This window comes from Prenolepis imparis, unplaced genomic scaffold (genome assembly GCF_030444845.1).
Source record: "Prenolepis imparis isolate NDT839.2.m4 unplaced genomic scaffold, iyPreImpa1.0 SCAF_1, whole genome shotgun sequence".
Lineage (NCBI taxonomy): Eukaryota > Metazoa > Arthropoda > Insecta > Hymenoptera > Formicidae > Prenolepis > Prenolepis imparis.
This window is the reverse complement of record NW_028141159.1, coordinates 19,420,096-19,438,621: the sequence shown is the minus strand read 5'-3', so window position 1 is coordinate 19,438,621 and position 18,526 is coordinate 19,420,096. Positions and strand designations below refer to the sequence as shown.

Below are 18,526 nucleotides of genomic sequence, written 5' to 3'. Positions count from 1 at the left end.
TAATTCTCCAAGCCTGATTATCAGAACTGCTAAAAATTATTTATTCCCCGGGACATAGAAATTTTTCGACAATAAATAAAAATTTTTTTAGTGTTTCTATATTTTTTTTAACAATTTTGGGTAGCACCGGACGAGTTCTACCAATAACTATTAATGCTCGAAGCGCTAGGATTAATATATAAAAAGTTATTGCAAACTTTCGTATGACAGGTCGAAAAATTTCTGGCCCGACGGAAAAGTGATAAAAGTGAAATAAATCGATATCTTTTAAACTATAATAAACAGAGACATGCGGTTTCCACGTTTTTACTTGTTCTATCAATAACTATTAATTCTCCAAGCCTGATTATCAGAACTGCTAAAAATTATTTATTCCCCGGGACATAGAAATTTTTCGACAATAAATAAAAATTTTTTTAATGTTTCTATAGTTATTTTAACAATTTTGGGTAGCACCGGACGAGTTCTACCAATAACTATGAATTCTCGAAGCGCTAGGATTAATATATAAAAAGTTATTGCAAACTTTCGTATGACAGGTGGAAAAATTTCTGGCCCGACGGAAAAGTGGTAAAAGTGAAATAAATCGATATCTTTTGAACTATAATAAATAGAGACATACGGTTTCCACGTTTTTACTTGTTCTATTAATAATTATTAATTCTCCAAGCCTGATTATCAGAACTGCTAAAAATTATTTATTCCCCGGGACATAGAAATTTTTCGACAATAAATAAAAATTTTTTTAATGTTTCTATAGTTATTTTGACAATTTTGGGTAGCACCGGACGAGTTCTACCAATAACTATTAATTCTCAAAGCGCTAGGATTAATATATAAAAAGTTATTGCAAACTTTCGTATGACAGGTCGAAAAATTTCTGGCCCGACGGAAAAGTGGTAAAAGTGAAATAAATCGATATCTTTTAAACTATAATAAACAGAGACATGCGGTTTCCACGTTTTTACTTGTTCTATCAATAACTATTAATTCTCCAAGCCTGATTATCAGAACTGTTAAAAATTATTTATTCCCCGGAACATAAAAATTTTTTTAATGTTTCTATAGTTATTTTGACAATTTTGGGTAGCACCGGACGACTTTTACCAATAATTATTAATGCTCGAAGCGCTGAGATTGTTATATAAAAAGTTATTGCAAACTTTCGTATGACAGGTCGAAAAATTTCTGGCCCGACGTAAAAGTGGTAAAAGTGAATAAAAAAGTGATTAAAATTATATTATATTTTTATATTATAATTAAGATATAACAAAAACGCATTCCTGATTATAAATTTAAAAAAGTGTCTTCTTTTAAACTTCGTGCTTAAAATATTTTTAAAAATCAACAAAAAAAAACATTTTTAATAAAAATTTCTTATATATAAACTTGAACACACACAAAATAGAAATAAAATTCGATTAGATCTGAACAAATTAAAAATTAAATATTAATGATTTCATATAAATTATAATATTTAATAAAATATATTTTAAAAAAACGACATAACATTATTTTTACTTTTCAAAACGTTTTAATTTTATCTGGGTTATTATTAGTTTATGCTTGTGGATTAATGTAGAATGTAGATCAATGCTAAGTAATGTGTAATTCCAGAAAAAATGTACATGTCGATACATGTACTGCGACAGTAAGACACTCCTCGGAATAACATTATTACCTTATCGTTTCAAATTTCGTTGCTTGAATATCCAGTGCAAACAAGGACACAGTGTGTCCAGCTAATTGTTATCATCTCGAAACATTATGAAAACTATTTATGATTTAATAAAATAATTTTGTCATATTCTATCTCGCATTTTTCTTTGATCATTATATATATATATAATAAATAAAAATCAATATATAACGGCTTTTTATTATTATAATAAATAAATTATTTACCATATGGTTGCTTTGCCGTTGCCCGATGCCACCCCGGGCCTCCTCCTCGTAGAAGTTTCGAAACACTCACGTTCACAACACAAACACTTTGTTCCGTTTGTGACGCGCGGCGACGCCCGGGTTTTAGCTATCACATTTTTGACGCGTTTCGGTAAAACGCGAGACTCGCGAGAGCTTATTCGCGCACGAAAACCGAAGCTCCGTTTTCGCGTCGCCGCTTTTTTTCAAGGCTCATTTATCGGAGGGCCTTATCGAACGAAGATGATCAAAATGGCGACTTCGCCGCGACGCACATAAGTCACCGAAAGATGCAAGCGAGACGAACATTGAGCGAGATTCACGGCCGACGAGATCAATCTCGCGCTTGCGATCGCGATTACGATATTGGTACGCGCGACGTGATCATATTTATACGATAATTAACCACCAAAGACACTAATTAACACACACTCGCGGACCGGACCGGCAATGAGCGCGCGACCGTTAATCACGAAGTGGAAAGTACCACGAGAACGTAGCAGCGCTTGTCGAACGAAAATGGCGACTTCGCCGCGACGCACTCAGAAGTCGCCGAAGGACGCAAGCGAGACGAATATTGAGCGAGATTTACGACCAACGAGATCATTCTCGCGCTTGCGAGCGCGATTACGATGTTGGTACGCGCGACGTGATCATATTTATACGATAATTAACCACTAAAGATACTAATTAATACATTCGTTCTTTCGCGGAACGACAAGAAGCGCGCGACCTTAATCACGAACAACCGACGAGCAGCAATGGAGCTAGACTGACGCCTGCCAGTTTCGGAACGCGCAACGACACGTCGCGCCACGTCGTAGTGGTGGGGGTATGTAGAGGTCGCGACGTGGGAGCTCGGCGAATCACATCGCGACTACATACCCCCACCCCCCACCACTACGCGGTGGCGTGACTTCGTTGCGCGTTCCGAACCTGGCAGTGCCAGTCTAGATCCAGTGCTGTTCCTCGGTTGTTCGTGGCCAACGGTCGCGTGCTTATTGTCGGTCCGCGAAAGGACGGGTGTATTAATTAGCGTCTTTGACGATTAATTATCGTATAAATCCGATCGCGTCGCACGTACCGACATCGTAATCGCGATCGCACACTCGAGATTGATATCATCGGCCATGAATTTCGCTCAATATTCGTCTCGCTTGCGTTCTTGAGCGACTTCAGTACGTCGCGGCGAAGTCGCCATCTTGATCATCTTCGTTCGATAAGGCCCTCCGATAAATGAGCCTTGAAAAAAAGCGGCGACGCGAAAACGGAGCTTCGGTTTTCGTGCGCGAATAAGCTCTCGTGAGTCTCGCGTTTTACCGAAACGCGTCAAAAATGTGATAGCTAAAACCCGGGCGTCGCCGCGCGTCGCAAACGGAAAAAAGTAACGCGAGTGCAAGTGTTTCGAAACTTGTACGAGGAGGCCCGGGAAGGCATCGGGCAACAAAGGAGCAACCGTGAGGTGAGTAAATTTTAATTGTTTAATAGTTACATAGTTCTTGATTATTTTTGAAAGAGTTGTGCAATTTTTATAGAGATAAAAAAAGGGTGTGTGAAGTTGGCACCCCTATGTTACGATATCATAGTTCTGTTAAGAGTTCTGAATTATTTAGAAGCTAAGGAAGAGTTCTTGATAGTTTTTATAAATAGTTCCGGTCATTATGATAATGAAAATTGATTTTGAAAAATGGGGGTGCCAACTTCACGATTTTTTTACACATCGAGTTCCAATAGTTCTGAGCTTAATTTTAAAACTCTTTTGAGTAGATCTATAGTTCCTGATACTTTTTTTAAAGAGTTCTACAGTTTTTAGATTAAAAAAAAATACTTAAAGAAATATTAAAAATTGTAGAAAATTTGATTTTAAGATACGATAGTTCTGGGATATTTCTATTATTATTTTATTGATTTCGAAGAGTTCTCTGCAATTAAAAATAATTTATATCCAAAAATGAAAAAATTCTACACTTTAAACGAAATTTCAAAAACCAGTTAAAAATAACACGTATCTTCTTACTCCGTCACCCGATTGCATTAACTCATAAGACTTTTCGTCAACACTCGTCGAGAACTGTGAAAATGTGAAAATTTTTTCAGAGTTCCGATTAGTTCTGACTGGAGTTCTGAACAGTTCTCGACGAGTGTTGACGAAAAGTCTTATGAGTTAATGCAATCGGGTGACGAAGTAAGAAGATACGTGTTATTTTTAACTGGTTTTTGAAATTTCGTTTAAAGTGTAGAATTTTTTCATTTTTGGATATAAATTATTTTTAATTGCAGAGAACTCTTCGAAATCAATAAAATAATAATAGAAATATCCCAGAACTATCGTATCTTAAAATCAAATTTTAAAACATTAAAAATTTTTTTTTAAGTATTTTTTTGTTATCTAAAAACTGCAGAACTCTTTAAAAAAGTATCAGGAACTATAGATCTACTCAAAAGAGTTTTAAAATTAAGCTCAGAACTATTGGAACTCGATGTGTAAAAAAATCGTGAAGTTGGCACCCCCATTTTTCAAAGTCAAATTTCATTATCATAATGACCGGAACTATTTATAAAAACTATCAAGAACTCTTCCTTAGCTTCTAAATAATTCAGAACTCTTAACAGAACTATGATATCGTAACATAGGGGTGCCAACTTCACACACCCGTATTTATCTGTCAATTATACATTCTCCTCTATTTCTTATTTTATACATATATTTCCAAGTAAATTCTAAAACTTCAAAAGAATTTGCTGCGCTAAAAAGGCGATAAATATAAGTACACAGACAGATGCGTGATATAAGTACACAGGCAGGCAGACTCGAAAGTAGTTCGTAGACCTCGCTAAGAGATAGGTAACCTTGCAAGGCCTTCTTACAACCTTTCTTCGTCTCTCTCCCTTCGAGGAACTCACTATAAGGTGTTCAATGGATGGAAACGTAAGCTGAAAGGAGCTGGTCGCCCAGGATGCTGACTATATACCCGCGATGTTTAGCGACCGCTAACTAGTTCTAAACATTCATCGTGGAATAGCTAGTTCCGGCTTCGCACTCAGAAAAGAGAAATATTCTCAATGGACTCTTGTCGAAATTCTTCAATTTTCGACAAAGAATCATTGATATGAAAAACGAAAATCTATTTATTAAATATATTAATTCTATACGCGTATAGAAATTAAACCACTAGTCCCAAGAATTATGTTTTATTCAAAAATATATAAATAAATATATGCATAATTGTTAATATTCTCATTTTAAGCAATTTCTATAATTTATTCATGTTCGTAAATTATTCCGTCATTTTTTTCGTCTAGTAAATTTAAAAAATTGAAGAAATCATTCACTATTAAATTAGCAGTCCTTAAAGTCGCGGTTCAAAAGAATGTTCACTTATAACATAGAAATAGATTTTAAAAAACAAATTTTTTTATTTTAATGAAAAATCGAAGAAAGAGAAGCTTCTCTTAATTAAGAAATACAATTTTCACGAAAATTCGAGAAATGTTAATGAGAATTATAAAAGTCATAATAGCGGAAGTTGTCGCTTTCTAATTTATTGTCGAATCACCCGCAGCATCTATGCGATAAATTGAGTTCTTTGAGAGAAGCTGCGCCGTAGGAATGTGTACAATAAAACATTTATTGAATCGTTAGATATAATTAACGGAAATTTATAACGAGCGTGGCTCTGGCCTTAAAGGTTCTTTCCGATTGACTCCGAAGTTAGATGGAGAGAATTTAGATCATTAAGAATCCCTTCTTAAGTACATTCTTCGTCACGCTCAAGGATCAAACGTGCTATCCGCGAGTGTGTGGCCCCTTTGTTACTTTCGCGACTTCATAATGTTCTTATGGTTCGCACATACGTATGACTCAGCCTCTCTCGGTATCCATCCGGAAATGATAAACGGGAACGATACATTCATCTGTCTCGAGCTTTTTTCCCGAACCGTCAATTGCATTATAAAATCAGCAGAAATATGTCGCTAATTATCCCCTCCTCGCGCAGCTTAATTAAAAAATATATATGTATTTTTTTTATATTATATATCATAAAGTAATGAAATCGTATAATTGATTCAATTTTGTCTGAGCTTACTAAATTTATCTGGTTAAGTTGACAGAATTGAAATCTTAATATTCATCTACATTACATCTCCAATATACATATAATACATTTCCTTTCCGTATTGCATTAATGTAGCACTTATTTTCCTTCGAGTAATTCGGCAGAGTATACAATAAGAAATAAAGATTAAAGATTATTAAATCTGATATGTATTTTCTTCCTGAATTACGGCAATCCATTTTCATGCCATTTTAGCAAGACTTAACTTTGTTGCTAGACATAATGCTGCATGAGCATAATAGGGAAACGATGAAAGTATGAAACCGGGCATAGTGCGACGTCTTGATTTATCGCGTTTGTAAAATGTACAAGGAATCGTGCGAGGATATCGACATAACGTGATCGTGAAGATTGCGTGACGGGAGTTATTATCACACGATTTACAGTTTATCGCGTGTTTCGTACGATTCACCTCGTGACTCGGATACGCGAAAACTTAATAACAAACTCGAAAACAGTCGCTATCGAGTAACAGATGGTGCCATACCCCCAGAGTAAATAATGCGTCGGCTCTTTAATGTTTTATTGTTACAACATATACTTTGAGTTCGAGTATAGCCATTTTTCACGAACGTAATTTATTGTATTTAATTTTATTTCGCACGCGATTTAAATTTTAAATTCACTCGACTCAATTTACTCCACGAGTTACGTCCGCGTTCGTGCAAAAGAGTGTTTCGGATAACGTAAATTTCTACGCGACTTATAAGATCAGAAAATATTTAGGTCATAGCTTGAGTTATTGCAGTAGTGCAAACAAACAGCGCGTCGTTGCAACGTCTACGAGAGAATAAGGATACGATGTGTCTCGAATCGGACGTGATGTTTGTTTGAACGATGTCAGAAGGGGACACACAATGTGAACCTCGAATTCTAGTGCACAGGATTAGAATCGTTCGTACTTAATTGTTAGAAATACACACTCGCAAGCTAATGATTTAAAGTAAAAACTGAAGCTACGAAAAAATTATTTTTAGACTTTTTAGAAATAAAAATTCCAGTGGAAAAAAAATATACAGACGTTTAATCTTTCATTAATTATCTCGAATTGCTGCAAACTATATTGACACTTGTGTTTTTATTTTTTTTTTAAATATCGCGACGAGGCTAGAACTTTCCCCAAAGTCGCGGACTGCCACGCTTTTCCCATCATGCGGTTAATACGATCGCTCGGTGGTCGTGCTTCTTCAGCAATGATTGCATCGTGGCATTCGAGCGGCGGCGAATAACTCGCGCGGTGGTCGTGCTTCTACCGCGATAGCTCGTTGCATTTTGAACGGCGAGTATCTTGTACTTCTACTTCACTGACGGCCGTCGGTTATCCGCGGAGATCGTCCGACTCGCTTCTCTACCAGGGCTTCGGATCGCGTCAGAGAAAAGGTTGCTTTACATTGTGAGGGGCCCTTATCTACCGTCTCGATCCCTCCGCGAAAGGATCTCGAAAGTGCAGCGCCGATATACTTGTATATACGGGTCATAGAACTTAGAATTATGATATCTTGTCGCGATGCGCAAGCGGCAGCGAACGTTCGTTGAATCCCGCAATATAAACGCCATAAATGTGAATTACATTAAAATCGTGATGCACGCGAAATTAAATCGAATGTAATTTCCAGTCGGTTCACCGTGTTCCGCTATTTTTGCACGTAGACTGAGCTGATTAAATTTATTAAGATAAAATACGGTATCTCTTTACGATATTCGCTTCTATCTACCTTACACAAGATAAGAGTTTTTATCCAATTAACTTTCCTAATTCTCTTTGTTATATTGTAATTTTCTTTTTTTTTTAACTCTGAGATTTCTCTAAGATTTTAATATCAAATTAAATACGCGTGTCGAATTAAATTAAATTATAATAGAATTATATATTTAAATTTAAAATCAAAGAGATTTCTTTGCTACTTATTTGTACTCTTTCGATAATGCGGCAAATACACAGACATACAAATTCAGCATCTCAATAGATAGAATTTACGTAAATTTAAAATGATCGAATATATTTTAATCCTATTATTTTATTTTTTCATTTATAATTCAGAGATAATATTTAAGCTTATTAGGTATTATAGGAATTAAAAGGCAAATTTCAGCAGATATAGTAGATGCCAAATACTTATTTAATAATGAGATTTAATAATAATAAAAAATATAGCAAAAAAAAATATAATGAAACGTGATCCGTATGATCCATTTTGCTCTGAAACAGTCACGAGTACGCGAGCTATAAGGTACTTTATCCTCTCACCATCCCCAAGTCGTAGAACTGGTTTTACACGCGGTCGATTCCGATATATAAAGAACGAACAAGGGTGAGAGGAGGCCGCAGATAGCGAAAAAGAAAGATGTATCAATGATCCTTACAGGAGATCCCGCGCTCCTTGTAGTCCGCGCGATTCATCGACTCGTCGCTCGATTAAAACGAGACGGACTCTTCTTGTGACATCGTGACTCAGTGCCATAGATAAATGGTAAACTTCTTGTTACGCTTAAACGCGAAGTCAATTCAGTAAAAGTCTTTATATTTTTTTTTCGCTCTTATATTCTTTCTCTTTTTGTATCTTTTTATGTCATCTTTGTTCCTTCGCCGTTGTTCATATTAAATCTAACGATTTAGCAAAATGTGACACTCCTGTGAACTTGGCACACCATACCTAAAAATCTTTTTTGTATTTAATTATCGGAACTATTTAAAATATTTAGGTAGAATTCTAGAACTATTCAAAAGACTGCCAGAAGTCTAAATAAATTTTTAGATTTTTAAGTATGGTGTGCCAAGTTCACACGAGTAAATGTGATGCTAGAATAAATATCAATGACATATCATGTCAATAATTTACTGCTAAAAGTATATATGCTAGAAGTAGCTTCTCTCTTTTTTTCAATGACTATCGCTTTTTGAATATTTGTTAAATAAACAAATATTCTTGTTATAAAAGAAATTTATAACATTTACTAAATTTATAATCAAATAATATTTTAATGCCACAAGTATTTGAATTAATCTTGCATATATATTCAAATATCAAATGATAAATTTTATGAGCGTTTCTTACGTCGCGACTTTATGGTCGTTAACTCCGTGTATTCTAAACGTCGTTTTTGATAGCCCGCTCGCGAGATCAGCTTTCTACGAATTGATTAACAGTGAATGCTTCTTGAATAAATTACAGTGAAGATGTACCAGAGAACATGCGCATAAGTTTTCTTTTGTCTACAAACCTATCAATGGAACGAGGAATTTATAACCTATTTATATTCTACCACGTGGCGTAAAAAAATCAGAAATAAATTACGTGTTGTATGTGTGTGCGCAAATGCTCGTAGATTATATGCAAATCACGAAAAATATTCGTGATATATAATAAATATTAATCATAAAATGATGCAATATTCAAGATATGCATATCGCAAATGCTAAGAGATACACGTTTATATAGTAATAAATCTTAATGGAGGAAAATGCCGAAAATATTGCGTGAATGTTACAAGGATAATATATTATTTTAAGCTATAAATATAAATATAACATGAATATAATATAATCATACTCATTAATATTTTTATAAACATTTTAAAAGGTCACATCACTAAGCTTACAACAGCGTATTTATCTAAAGACGAAATTTGCCATACCTTTAATAAAATGTCAAATAAAAAATTATATGTTGAAGTAACAAATACATGCTAAAAATTATTGGTCTGAATGAAAGCAATTAATAGATTATGCACATAATTTTCAAATTATTTAATCAGAAAATATAAGATATATAATGTGTAATAATAATGAATGAATGAATAATATTAGGATCAATTTTGCAAGCGTGACAAGGAAAAATTACCCCGCTGCAAATTAAATATATTTTCCTCGAACCCGAATAAGTTCGTAAATAAGTATGTGCAACTAATCGCGAGCAAATGTAGCAGGCTAAAAGGTTTAGGGACATGCGTAATATGATTCATCCGTTAAGTCTTTGCAAACAATTTCAGAGAACTTAATCCTTATGCAAGACGAGAAGTTCTTTGAGACATTGATACGGACACTATCAATGATTTCTTGACGCGGCTTTTTAATCGCCGCCTTGATAAAATAGGTCTATTTATATCGCGATTTTAATATTTATTTTTAAATTATAAAATAATAATAGTGACAGTAATAAACTTATTCGAAATATCCTTGTTTGTAATAAAAATTTTAGCGTTTCTCGAGACCTATCAATTGCTAAATTCTATTTATTAATATATTGATAGATTTTGATCAGTTGTAATAATTACGTGATTGAAATTACGTTATGACTCGATATTTATTTAGCTTTAGATTACTTGGAATACGTCAATAGATGAGAGATTTTACACCATATTTCAGGATCGTTTTTCGATCTCGCGCTCGCGAGACAAGAATTTACGCGACGTCAAAGTCGCTTTTATCGCGTAAGTTTTATCATCAGCTCTATCGACGGAAGAGACCACCCGCGTTTTCCGCGTTATTTAATTAGACAGAGAGAGATAATTTCGTGCCATCGCGCACGCACTTTACTCATCGCGCTTTGATCTCGAACTCTTCCGCTTTAATACCATTTCACGCACGAGTGACGCTCTTATCGACGTACCGAACAGTGACAATAGCCCCCTTACTCTTTAATTGGCTATAATTGCTTTCGATTTCCTCGATTGTCCATTATGTGCCGCGCAATACGAGGATGGTGCGCCACATTCACGTGTGTACATGCACGTGCGTGAGTGGTTGGGTAGAGATCGACGAGCCCAATTTGCATATTTGAATCACGATTCGATCGGTAGATGCTCCTCCTTCTTTATCTCTCTGTTGATTTTCTTTACTGTATTCTTAGCCACTACGATTGACTCAGTAGCTTCTCAATGCTTCCTGATTGTATCGACGCTAACGCAATTTAATTCGAGATTGTAACTATTTTTTCGATAGAAAAAAGAGAAAGAAAAAATATCTTTATGTTAAAATATAAAATCACACACACCAAAGTAAAATAAAAACTGAGATCTTATAATAATTTAGGCAATACAATAAAATCTTTCGTATAAAGATGGATCTCATTTTTATAAAAAATTAATTTTTTAAAACATGAGATGCCAACTTTACAGGAATATAAAATCCAATAATGAAATTATTGTTTACCAATTTTAATTAATTGTTATTAAAGATTCTCTATTCTTTTAATGATATTCCAAAAATTATCGAAATTTTATTTGTGTTTGAAACTTTATTAAATTCTTTACTTTGTTTAAATTATCCAGAGGTTTCAATTATCTCATGCATGATTGTAATTAATATATAACTTGCGGGCGTGTAGAGAAAGATATTATTTTTTTGAAATTTTAAAACTTTTTAAAGCCGTCACCAGAGATTGAGGCAAATTTTTTTGAGCTCCTGTGTAAAGGATTATAAAATTATTCCTCGTGTCCCGTCGACAGTAATCCTGGTTAACGGAGGTCGCTTTTAGGAGTCGTCCTTCGTCGGAGGGACAACCGATATACCGCGGGCTCGATTTCAAAGAAGCGCGCTACGGCATAACCATAATTCCTCGAGAAATATGACCCAATGACACAATAAGTACCGGTCATTACCGTATGTGTGCAACCGGCCGGCAGACGCTAAGAAAATTAAATTCCCACGCACGATTGCCTTCACGCCATTAACATTTTCTATTCGCATTAAAATCTCACTTGCGTGAATTTGCAGCCGCGTTTTACTATCTTCCGTGTAAAGTAAAAGAAGCAGAAACGGAAAAAATTCTGTCAAAACTGTTATTTTGGTTATTTTTAAACATACTCCTTTCTCTCTTGACACCACGGAGTCTTTTAGAAAAATTGTGGCGCGCGCAGACTTCTCTGTTTTCCTCTATTTTATTCACAACGATACAAACGCGTTACTGCTGCTCCTTGCGGCGCTCCAAGTCTGAGGAATAAAGCCCGGATCGCGCATAAATATTTCACACATCACCCACCGAGATATACAGGCATTTAAAGAAGCGCGAGGAGAAGAGTGCTCCCGGCATCAAGTCCGCGTCGGGGTTGGCTTGCGGAAAGTTTCACGCGGTTTTACGTTGCGTCATAAATGCGGGATGTAAATCATACGGGGGGAAAAGGCACGAGCGACTCCGCGGAGGCACGTAAAAGTTGAAGGATCAAGAAGGAAGCAAAGAGAAGTCAGAGGATTACTGACGACGCAATTAATCCTGTAGTACAGTAGAACTTGACGTAATTTTTTTTTCTATTTTTTCGTATAATATGGTATAAAATCAGAAATCTCTTATATGTGGAAATTGCACATGCAAAACTTTATAATTCATAATCTATTAAAATGCGTTAAAGCGAAACGATGTGATTCAAGACTACTATATATCTACAGTAGTTGATTTAGCATTATGTTACTAAATTTTAATATTTTCTTTAAATCATGTGCATTTTTATATCAACAATTAAAATAATGATTTTAGAAAATAGAAATTGAAAAATAATAATTGTCTTTTATAAACGATATAATCAATTATGATTTTTTTTTAAATATTACAATTTCTCGAATTTAAATATATATACACGCACACATGCACAGAATATTTTTAATAAATGAAATAAATTAATATTATTTATAGTCCGTATTACCCACTTATATCCAATGTATACTGCTCATAAAAGGCAAGAGTCTGAACAAAGAACATACTTGCGCTGAAATATCAATCGTAAAATATGGAGCTTTTCGGAAGAGCAGTCACACGTGCTGACCACGTGTTTCGTTGGAAACTTGCGGTAAAGGAGTCATAGCCCTTGTCGTGGCGAACAAAGGAAGGCGCATCGTCATTCTTTCATAATAAATTTCGTGAAACAATTGCCACGTGTACATGTATGTGTGCGTGTATGTTGATGTTGTGTATTTAAATTCAAGAAATTGTAATATTAAATATCATAATTAGCACATGTGTATGTGCACGCGCGCCAATAATTAATAATCAGATTTAAATAACAATCGTTCTTAATAAATGTTCGATGATCATTACGTTTTTTATATTGTCTTCCGAAAAACAGAAAAATTCTACTGCGCTTCTTTGTGATAAATCGATGAATGTCGAGTAGTTTCCAAAAATGATAGACACGGAATCTTATCGCGACTGATAGACTTCTACACATGTACAAAAAGCAAATATCCATGTGACTATATTTCTCTCTTTCCTTCCTCGTTCTTAGAAGAAATAGTCATGATATTTATTTGATCTATTGATAAACGTCATTGATGAGTCAGCATGATATCTCGTTCATTTCGAATGATATAATAAGATAGCTTTTATATATAATATACCATGGCCGGTCAATATGGCCCTTGAATTCGTCATCTTTTTATCTCTGGAGAAAACTGTACTATATTTAATTAAGAGTGCTACACGACAACCATACTTTGCATTATGAAAATATTTTACATAATCGTTGTAGAATTTAAAGAGATTATATAAAATTTGAAAAATATTAAGTACTTAAAAAAAAATTACTATTATTGCACAGAACATATATAGTATTTATATTTATTTTCGTAAAATATTATATTTAATAATGAGTTATAATTATTAAAAAACGAATACCTGCAACTCTGTTAATAAAAAATTAATGTACTGTTTTTATGCGACAGTTTTTTTTCCCCATAAAATAAGAACGAATATTAATTATAAGAAGAATATGTTATATTTTTTAAAAATAAGAATAATATTTGTGTTATTTATAGAATATAAAATTCTAAATATATTTTAATTTTAATGACAAGTGTCAATTTACGACGAATGTTTCGCCATGTAAAATAAAAGTCTTGGTTGCATCGTATGCAAAGGAGAGCTGCCTTGCTCTGCTGTGATCTAACTGGCAAAAATAACTCGCCCTCCCGCTTAGAATTAAGGAAACCGTTACCATTATCAACATAACGCGAAACTTTTAGTTTCGCAATCGCATTACTATTTACAATCGACGCGATGACTGTTCGTTTCGTATAAGTTACTACGATGCGATTTCTGCGAAAAGTGCAATCATAGCAATTCGTAGCAATTATATACATATAAGCGCGAAAAATCATTATCGCATAGATTTTGATGCAAGTATTATATGTATATTGTCATAATACATTTTATTTTTTACGTGTAGATTAAAAAAATATAATCTATTCTATTTTTCTAATTCCTTCAGTAAGAGTTGTATTAATTTCTAAATTTTTGAATAATTTTTAAAGTAAATATCATTTAATAAATTTTTCAATATAAATGACAATGTTTTACTATTATTTACTTTTTTGTATTTAGTTGTAATATCTAAAGTAGTAAATAATATGAACTCATAATAATTTGAACACACTTTCAACGTCGTATTATTTGTCCTTGATTATCATGACATCAAGCTGACGTATTTGCACGTGACGCAATTCGTCACTCTTCTCCACGCATTACGAGATGAATTAAAACTACTATTTAAATATTAGTGTCATTATTTCAAAAATCGTACATCTTCATGCTATATACTAATCACGTACAAAATGACAACAATTGCCCGCGGCTGTTATCGTCTGTTCACACCAGTGATGATATTATAAAGTAAGCGTAAATAAACACGTTTCTTTTCATGCATGCTAAAGGCATTCATAATTTTCAATCGTGTTTTGCAACATTCATTCAGAGCCTTACCAAGAGTATTGAATGAAAAGCTCAGTCATAAAGCATCAGTTGATTTCATTAACATAATTCATTTACTTTTTTAGTGATATCGCAATGCAATATCCTAAGAAATTTATATAATACCGAATGAAATTAATATGAGACTTAATTCAAACTATATTAAGTATAAATATGGGAGAAATTGTAATTGAGAAAACTAAAACATTTTCTCAAGATTAATAATAAAATAAAAAAATTAGAAACTGCGTGTACAATATATCTGTGTATTATAAGTATTCTGGAGAATAATTTCAAATATTCCACGTGTAATATTGCAGTAAAACTTCATCATCAAAATATTTGCCTTCTAAATTAGCGAATTAAAAAAAATTATTTTCCCGAGAAGCGCAGGCAGAGCTAGACACGCGTAGATTTAATCGGCGGGGCATTCCAAGAGGATGATGATTTCACGGTGATGTCACCGCAGCATGGAGCGGAATCGTAATCAGGATTTCGCCTTCAAGGATCGACGGCGTACCTAGCTGGACGAGCGAGTCTCTCGCCGCCGGCAGATAACCGATCAGCCGCTATGATAAATCCAACGATTACGAATCACCGGTGTGCACGTGTCGCGTCGCGACGCCCAGGTATGCTAGCTTCGATCCGAGATGTTGAGACGTGCAAGCTCGCGCTACCGCGGCTCTCTTGTAAACAACGCGCCCCAGCTTCCGTTACGCGGCCGCATAATCCGCGATATCACCGCGCGATTCGCGATCGGTTGTCGCGTTTAATTGGATGATCGAGCGATCGGAAACCGTGCCCGATCTAACGATCTCGCCTCGTCGTCTTACGTTTTACCGTACTCAACACGGCATCGGCACGAATTCGATACAGTAGCGGTACAAAGAAAGATTCGTCTATTATATCACGTTACGATATTTATACAAATAATTCTGCGACTAAATCTATTTCGATTTAAATTTCGTCTCGCGATAAATAAATACTGAATTATTGATTTAATAATCATGACACATTTTCTCGGTATTTTTTTTATAAATAATTCCTTAATTTTTCTGCAGAGCTTAATCAATTATTATTCTCTTTATCGATAACATATAATAAAATGACGATGTCATTAGCGGTACAAAGAAAAATTCGTCTATTATATCACGTTACGTTATTCACAAATAATTCTGCGACTAAATCTATTTCGATTTAAATTTCGTCTCGCGATAAATACTGAATTATTGATTTAATAATCATGACACATTTTCTCGTTATTTTTTTTTATAAATAATTCCTCAGTTTTTCTAGAGAGCTTAATCAATTATTCTTCTCTTTATCGATAACATATAATAAAATGACGATGTCATTAGCGGTACAAAGAAAAATTCGTCTATTATATCACGTTACGTTATTCACAAATAATTCTGCGACTAAATCTATTTCGATTTAAATTTCGTCTCGCGATAAATACTGAATTATTGATTTAATAATCATGACACATTTTCTCGTTATTTTTTTTTATAAATAATTCCTCAGTTTTTCTAGAGAGCTTAATCAATTATTCTTCTCTTTATCGATAACATATAATAAAATGACGTTGACAATGTCATTGACGTCATAGAATTGCGTGTCAAACGGAAAAAACAGATTATTTAAATTACGTATTTTATTATCAGATTGCAATATTAACCAGTTGGCCATAATCCTGTATGACACACAACTATTCGCATATTTAATGTTTGCACCGATTTTCTATATTTATATCTATCGACAAAACTATTCTAATGCGTAATAAAATTATATTTAATAAAAACATTTTATAATCTATCGGGTAATAGGATGTCAAATTTAATCAATCGGGAATTAATAATTCATAAGAGAAAAATGTAAAATAACGTTTACGCGATATACTCAATATTTTGAAAATAATCCTGTAAAGCAAATAAAATTTCACACATAATTACACACCTAACCGAACCTAACTGTTTTCTACGTGGCTATTATTTCAACAAAATAGATGAGGATTAAATGTTCGCTCTCAATTTTCCGAGACGCCAAACATTATTATCACTGTACGTATTTGATAAAGAAAATCTTGTAAATAAAGAGTATACTTTTCTTCGCGTAATCTTCCATCGTTGTGATCGATAGGTATAATGTTACCGAAAGTAGAAACAGTACACTCACCCGAGGATTGGCAGGGAAGGTTGAAGGCGGCGAAACGGCGACATGCATCCACGTGTTCGGAGCGGCGAGTTGAAATTCACTTGTACAAACGTCGGCGCGACACGACGACGAACACAAGAAAGGCCACCGCGGCGGCGTCTTCTCTCTTTCACGATCCCGCGATTATATCACTGCGGCCCCGCCGCCGTCCTCCTCTCCAACCGGGTTTCCGGCGCTTCACTTTCCGCGAAACTTCGAGTCACTTCACTTCCGCGAAATTCCGAGCAACGGCCTCCTCGAAACGCGACGAGACGAGACGACTCGCTCCTGTCGCGAATAACGCGCACAAAATATTATCTCTTCAATGTTAACCGTCAACTTGTCTGCTCTCTTCCTCGCGACACAGGTCGAACACAAAATATCCAAGTATCGAAGTATCGAAGTATCGAAGTATCGAAATATCGAATATCAATCGATTCGATTCGATCGAGATCAATATTGTTTATGCATATTCAGTTAAATGTTGAAGTTGGTAACACTTTGATTTCACTACTATCGGCCAGATTTCCGCGCCATTTTACGCGCGTTAACGATTCTTCGTGTCGTCACTGTTTCACTTTATTTCCAGGCATTGGAGCTTAAATTCTCGTACACGAGTTCGACGAATATCGCGAATTCGAAGGATTGTTTATCCCTGCGTTGTATACCTCGCGACGAGTCACGTGGCTGCGACTATAACTCCACCACACTTGTTGATTGTCGCCATGATACGAGCGTTTCCTTCCCGCGAAATTTCCGTTACGCGTGAGAATCACGCACTTACACAGAGTCAACACGTACAGATCCCGACAGTTTCGTACGTAATAATGGATAACCGACGACGCGAGAAGGCCGCGATTGTGTCACTTTCGATAAATCTCACTTGTATTTAGGTATCGCGCGAAACGACGAGAGCGCAAACGACGAAAAAACAAACCGGAAAAACACTCGCCTCGACCCGGGCGCTTTTCTCGGAACGCTTTCGCGGCAACCTTGCCGGCTTTGCTCGCCGGGCGAAGGACACACCGTCGTTGAAACACTGACGAAAAATATCGAATAATATAATACTCGCGACGCCACTCGCCTCCGCGCACGTTCGCGAGCGACGTGTTCGAAACGAATTAGCGACACCAAGTGCGACCGACTCCCGCGATCGCCGCGACGAGACTGAGCAGCGACACCGGCGTGCGCATGCTCGGCACGCTTACCGCTTCGAGCCGAGCCAGTCACGCAGTCGCTCTGTCTCAGTCGCTCTCACGGCATACATCGTCGAGCACACGTCTCCGTCCACTGTCTCTCTCTCACACTTGCAGATCGTTTCGCTCGAACATCGTCCGACTGCACATCACTTCCCCTTCTTCAACGCCATCCTGAGCTTCATTGAGAATCCTTATCTCCGCTTCTTTCTAAGAAGCAGTGGAATCGAAGACTGCGTGCTCCGCTTTAATTACCGGTACGTTAGACATGACTGAAAGTACACGAAATATATTCGTATTTTTCTGAAAGTATACATAACTAAATGATTCTTCGATACTGCTACCTATCTAAATCGATTTATCTTATGGTTAGAATAATATAAATGGTACGTTATATTTGTATTTTCTTGTGTCACTG

The 18,526-nt window shown here is 35.3% G+C and overlaps 1 protein-coding gene across 2 annotated transcripts in view; it reads right to left on the bottom strand.

The window, feature by feature from the left end:
* The window catches only part of Cv-c (RhoGTPase activating protein), a 218,669-nt gene extending 200,604 nt beyond the window's left edge, over positions 1 to 18,065 (bottom strand). For both annotated transcript variants that reach the window (XM_083036275.1, XM_083036282.1), the window contains exon 1: positions 16,895 to 18,065. The gene's annotated coding sequence lies outside the window, so the exon portion shown is untranslated. The remainder of the gene's footprint in view (positions 1 to 16,894) is intronic.
* Between the last annotated feature and the right edge of the window lie 461 nt (positions 18,066 to 18,526).